A 7008-nucleotide genomic window follows, 5' to 3' on the forward strand; every position below is an offset into this window, starting at 1 on the left:
TCACTTTTGCCTGAAATATCTAGTGTCCTGCCCAGGAAACACTGTAATCTATCTGGAAACTGGGTAAAATATTCAGTGTCCTGCCCAGGGATGCACTATAATCTGCCTGGAAACTGGGTAAAATAACTAGTGCCCCGCTCAGGGACACACTGTAATCTGCCTAGATTTAGACAATAGACAATAGGTGCAGGAGTAGGCATTCTGCCCTTCGAGCCTGCACTGCCATTCAATATGATCATGGCTGATATTCCTTAATCATTATCCTGTTCCTGCCTTATCTCCATAACCCTTGATTCCACTATCCTTGAGAGCTCTATCCAACTCTATCTTAAATGAATCCAGGGATTGGGCCTCCACTGCCCTCTGCGGCAGAGCATTCCACACAGCCACCATTCTCTGGGTGAAGAGGTTTCTCCTCATCTCTGTCCTAAATGGTCTACCCCGTATTTTTAAGCTGTGTCCTCTGGTTCGGCACTCACCCATCAGCGGAAACATGTTTCGGGTAAATTATCCTGCGTCCTGCCCAGGGAAACACTGTAACCTGCCTGTATACAGGGTAAAATATCTTGTGTCCTGCCAATGGATTCACTGTAATCTGCCTGGATACAAAGTAAATTATCCATTGGAGGAGAAAATGAGGTCTGCAGATGCTGGAGATCAGAGCTGAAAATGTGTTGCTGAAAAAGCGCAGCAGGTCAGGCAGCATCCAAGGAACAGGAGATTCGACGTTTCGGGCATAAGCCCTTCTTCAGGAATTATCCATTTTCTTGTTCAGAGATATTTCTTGAACAAATGCATCATTTCTAGAATCAAGAGGCACTATTTAAAAATTGGAGACAATTTCCGTCCTCAAAGGATTGCGAATCTTTGACGTTTGGCTATGAAAGCTGTGCCTTTGAGTATGTTTAAATCAGAGATTAACAGCTTCCTGATTACCAATACTGAACAGGGTTATTGTGTTGGGGTGGGTAAAAGGTATTTAAGTATTCAATCAAACATGATAGTATGAATGTTGGAGGAGAAAGTGAGGACTGCAGTTGCTGGAGATCAGAGCTGAAAATGTGTTGCTGGAAAAGCGCAGCAGGTCAGGCAGCATCCAAAGAGCAGGAGAATCGACGTTTCGGGCATAAGCCCTTCTTCAGGAAGAAGGGCTCATGCCTGAAACGTCGATTCTCCTGCTTCTTGGATGCTGCCTGACCTGCTGCGATTTTCCAGCAATACATTTTCAGTATGAATGTTGGGACAGGTTCAATGGGCTGAATGGCCTACTCCTCTTATTATATTTCTACCCACATTTAGTATTTGCTGTCCATTCCAGATTTATGTTGTAATCTACCTGGTCACATGACAAAATACCCAGTATGCTTTCCATAGATGTATTGGGCTGAATGTTAACAAAAATCAGGAAAGTATCAATTTTGAGTAGTTTCATGAAGGGTTTCTCTCTGTCAGCTCTCGTGTGTTATCTTAAGCAATCCTACAGTGCTCACCTCATGGTCTATGTTACCTGCCCCACCAGCACAACGCTCATGTGGTCAAGTGATGGATCGAAGTACACAACAAATCCAGGTGGATTTCTGCAGACAGCACTATGTATAAAACACAGCACTCTGTCAGCTAGAATAGCCCCTTCATTGTACACACAGTGAGAGGAAAACAAAAAAAGGGCATATCATGGCATGGGTAAGACCTTGCTGGAAATAGGATCTCACAATTGTGAATCATCACCTTTCTGACTGACTGTAGTAGTAACTGCAGCTGCAATTGTGAAGTTACAGAGTCTACCTGGCCTCAGCACCATACCACGTTAGAACCCTGTATAAGGGAGTGCTATTTCTTGCCAATTGCCCAGCACAGCCTTATATCCTGTCACTGTTCAATATGAAAGCATCACGTTCATGTTAACTTTTATTAAACACCAGGAAAAATGAAGAATAAGCAAGCATAAAATAAATAAGGGCTACTTGCCTTGTAAGCAACAACACATTTACCGTCAACAAACGATGACTTGCCCAACTCCGATCTGGGAGAGGCTAAGGCATAGGAGGCTGAGGGGTGACCTTATAGAAGTTTATAAAATAATGATAGGTTTATATAGGGTTAATGGTAGTTGTCTTTTCCCTAGGGTGAGGGATTTCAAGACCAGGGGCACATTTTTAAGATGAGAGAAGAGAGATTTATAAAAAAATATTTTTATAAATTTATAGATTTATAAAAAAACATTTTTTACATAGAGGGTGGTTCACATGTGGAATGAACTTCTTGAGGAAGTGGTGGATGTGGGTACAATTACAACTTTTAAAAGACATTAGGATAAGTACTTGAATAGGAATGGATGGAAGAATATAGGCCAGGAGCAGCAGGTGGGACTAGTTTAGTTTAGGATTATGCTTGGCATGGACTGGTTGGACCAAAGGGCCTTGCTCCATGCTGTATGAATCAATATGCTTGTCGCATCTGAAGCTGCACCACTCCATAATGGTGAAGGTGAGATTCTTCTTGCACAATGTCCTCATTTCCTTCACTGCATTCCCTCTCTCCCTGCAACAGCAAGAAATGGTCTTGGATTAGAAGATGCATTCACATGGGTAGAGCCAAGAAATAGCAAGGGTGAGTTTAATTTTCAGGTAAATTGTGGAAACCAAATTGGCAAAGGTAGCAATAGGGAAGAATTCATGGAATGCATTTCCTGGAACAATATGCCATGGATCCAAGCAGGGGGCAGACTATTTTGGACCTGGTAATGTTTAATAATAGAACTCAGTGAAAATGATCCCTGAGGAAACAGTGACCAGCACATGGTAGAATTTAGCATTCAGTTTGAAAGTAAAAATGTGGGTTAGAAACAATTTACTAAACTTAAATAAGAATAATTGCAAAGGAATGAGTAAAGAGTTGGTTTGAGAGGACATGGAAAGGAGGTTAATGAAAAAAAAGACAGTTGACAAACATTGGCAGACATTTAAGAAACTATTCATGATTTACAGAGAGCTGACAAAGACTGATTGTAGGAAGGGGATAAACCAACCATAGTTAACCAGGGAAGTTAATCAAACTGAAAGAAAAAGAACAAACAATGTGGTAAAGATTAAGCCAGACGATTGGGAAAGTTTTAAAAAAACAACAGAAGATGACCAAAAAATAACACAGAGGGAGAAATTAAGCTTTGGGATCAAGCTTGCAAGCAATATAAATAAAAACGAGAGGCCAAATTGAACATTGAGAGAAAAAAACTGAGGAAATAATAACTGGAAACTAGGAAAAAGACTTGAAGAAATAACTTAAAGTGGTCTTTGTGGTTGGGGACCTTAACATCATTCCAAAAATACTAAATAATCAATGACAAAATGTGGGCAACAGGTGGAAAATAGAAACAATAACTAACACTCGAGAAAAAGTAATAGAGAAAATAATGGAGCTAAAGGCAGACAGTAGAATGCTTCAGCACAGAGAGCTGTTCAGGCTGGATCATTAAATATATTCAAGGATGAGATAGATTTTTAATCAGGAAAGGAGTCACAGAGTCACAGCAGACTCTTCAATCCAACGCATCCATGCCAACCAGATATCCTGTATAAATCTGGCCCCATTTGCCAGTATTTGTCCCATATCCCTCTAAACCCTTTCTATTCACATAGCATCCAGGTGTGTTTTAAACTGTTGTAGTTGTACTAGCCTCCACCACTTCCTCTGGCAGCTCATTCCATACAAGCGCCACTCTTTGCATGAAAAAGTTGCCCCTTTTAAATCTTTCCCCTCTCACCTTAATCCTGTGCCCTAGTTTTGGACTCCCCCACCCTGGGGACAGAACCTTACCTACTTACCTTATCCATGCCCCTCATGATTTTATAAATTTTTTTCTGGTCATCCCTCAGCCTCTGATGCTCCAGGGAAAATAGCGCCAGTCTTTTCGGCCTCTCCCCATAGCTCAAACCCTCCAACCCCGGCAACATTCTTGTTAATCTTTTCAAGTTTCAAGTTTCACAACAACCTTCCTATATATTAGGGAGACCTTGCACACAATGCTCCAAAACTGGCTGAACCAATATTTTGTACAGCCACCAATATGACCTCCCAACTCCTATACTCAATGCACTGACCAATGAAGGAAAGCATATCAAGCACCTTTTTCACTCTCCTATCTACCTACAACTCCATTTTCAAGGAACTATGAACCTGAACTCTGAGGTCTCTTTTTTTCAGCAACACTCTCCAAGACTTTACCATTAAGTGTATAAGTTCTGCTCTAATTTGCTTTTCCAAAATGCAGACCTCACATTTATCTAAGTCAAACTCCATCTGCCACTCCTCGGTCCATTGGCCCATCTGATCAAGATCCAGTTGTAATCTGAGATAACCTTCTTCGCTGTCCACTACACCTCCAATTTTCATGTCATCTGCAAACTCACTAACTATACCTCCTATGTTCACATCCAAGCCATTTATATAAATGACAGAAAGCAGTGTACCCAGCAACAATCCTTGTAGCACACCACTGGTCACAGGCCTCCAGTCTGAAAAGCAACCGTCCACGACCACCTTCTACCTTCGAGCCAGTTCTGTATCCAAATAGTTGTTCTCTCTCTATTTTGTGTAATCTAACCTTGCTAAGCAGTCGACCATGCGGAACCTTGTTCAATGCCTTACTGAAGTCCATATAGATCACATCCACCATTCTGCCCTCATCAACCTTCTTTGTTACTTCTTCAAAAAACTCAATCATGTTACTGAGACATAATTTCCCACAAAGCTATGTTGACTAGCCCTAATCAGTCATTGCCTTTCCAATACATGTAAATCCTGTTCCTCTGGATTCCCTCCAACAACTTCCCCACTACTGACATCAGGCTCATCTGTCTATAGGTCCCTGGCTTTTCCTTACCACCTTTCTTAAGTAGTGGCACCACGTTAGCCAACCTCCAGTCTTCCGGCACCTCATCTGTGACTATCGATGATAGAAATATCAAGGATAATGGGGAAAGACAGGGAAATGGAATTCAGGAGTATCAGATCAGCCATGATTTCATTGAATGACAGAGCACATCTTGAATGACGATGCAGGATCAGCAATCTCCAGTGACCAGAGTGGGGACGTCAGCGAGCAGCGGCCCAGAGATGAGGAGGTTGTAACCAGTGGTCAGAGCACTCTGCGCTTGTTTGCTGCAGAGAGCCTTTGGTGATAGATTGTGATGTTTATCGTTTCAACTTCTTGTTTTTCTGACATGTGATTATACTGTGTATAACTGTAATGTAACTTGTTTTTCATTTCTCTGTTCTGTAACTAAGGGGTGTGCCTAGGTACCTTTATACCCAAGATGGTGCTGTAAGTGTCAACTTATAAACTTTTCACTGTACTCATTTGCGTACATGCGACAATAAAGCTAATTCAATCTAATTCAGGCTTGATGGGCTGAATAACCTACTTCTTCTCCCAAACATTATGGTCTTATAACTTGGTGGCAAAACAGAATTACTGTGAGCCTGTAAAGAGCTTGTAGAAATACTGAAGCAGTCCAAGTGCAGTAAATATTGGCGTAGCCAGCAACAACCACATCCCATGGATGAATAAACAAAATTCTGAATAAGATGACAGTGTGCAAGAAAGTAAATCAGAAATGCAGTGAGCCTCCAAACAAGCACTGAAAAGATAGAATTGTGGAAGAATGGTTTTAAAGTCACTGCTTTATTAGATTGCTGCATGTTATGAAGAGTATCAAACACTTATGGCAAACATTGTTTGAACAAGCAGCAATTGAAGCAATTAATTTCAGGGGGTTAGTTACCTCTGTTGGCTGGGTGGCTGGTTTCTAATGTCGAGTAACACCAATAGCATGAGTTTGATTCCTGTACTGTCTGAAGGTCACCAAGCTTCAGGAACTATGACTTTTAACTGATAAGTCAGTGAACTTTTATTAGTGAACCAGATACTATGTGTCTCTTGAAACCAACAGAAGCATCTGGAGAAAGATGATTGAACAGCAATGCTCTGACCAGCCTAAGAATCAGAAGGATTATTTCATTAACCTATCAATAGGAGCCAGTGAACTGCCTTCAGCTTTCCTTCATCTATAACCTATTTTACCTTTATTTGTCCATGTGTATGAGTGTATTCAGTTGTTTATAGGGGGTTTAGAGTTTTCATTTGAAGTGTTAAATGTTAATGGTTTATAACTGTCTACCATCGTTAGAATTTAACTATTTGTAATAGACAGTAATGTTTGGTCAGTGGGAATGCTCTCTCCAAAATAGGCTTTTGGGAGGAAATTCACAACTGGATCCAACTGCCCTACACCAACATCATTAGTGCAGTCACTGGAGTCAAGCAGAGCTGCCCATTCTCTCCTGCCTTGTGTGTGTGTTGTATTTTATTGTGTCCATCAGTAAGGATGTGAGCCTGAGAGGGGTGACTATTCCAGGCAGTGAGGGCCTGCAGGTCAAAGCCTCCCTGTACATGGACATCGTTGCTGCTTATTGCTCAGATCTGCTGTCAGCACGCAGGCTCATGAGCATCTGTGACCAGTTCAAACTGGCCTCAGGAGCCAAGGTAAACCAAGGCAGGAGGGAGGCCCGTATACACACTGTACTGAGATAAAACAGCCAGTGCAGACACACACACTGTACTGAGATATAACAGTCAGTGTTGACATACAGTATTGAGATATAACAGTCAGTGCAGACACACTGCATTGAGATATAATAGTCAGTTCAAACACACACTTTACTGAGATACAACAGTCAGTGCAGACACACACAGTCCTGCTCAGTCTGCGTCAATCAGTCAAGTCACTTTGAGTTGGAAGTCTGTTTCTTTGTTCCGTTAATTATTACCTTTATTCCGAGATATTTTTCTTTTAAACAACACTTTGCTGCTGGAGACCTTCACAATATTTAGATGAGTTGTGGTATTTGAAGACTCAGTGGAAATTTCTGACCTGCGGGCTCTCCGCACAAGCTTCTCTGTGCCCGGAATAGAAGCTGGTGTCTGGGAAACTGTGAAAGAGAATAAAG

Source organism: Hemiscyllium ocellatum, chromosome 23, assembly GCF_020745735.1.
Source record: "Hemiscyllium ocellatum isolate sHemOce1 chromosome 23, sHemOce1.pat.X.cur, whole genome shotgun sequence".
NCBI classification, from domain to species: Eukaryota; Metazoa; Chordata; class Chondrichthyes; order Orectolobiformes; family Hemiscylliidae; genus Hemiscyllium; species Hemiscyllium ocellatum.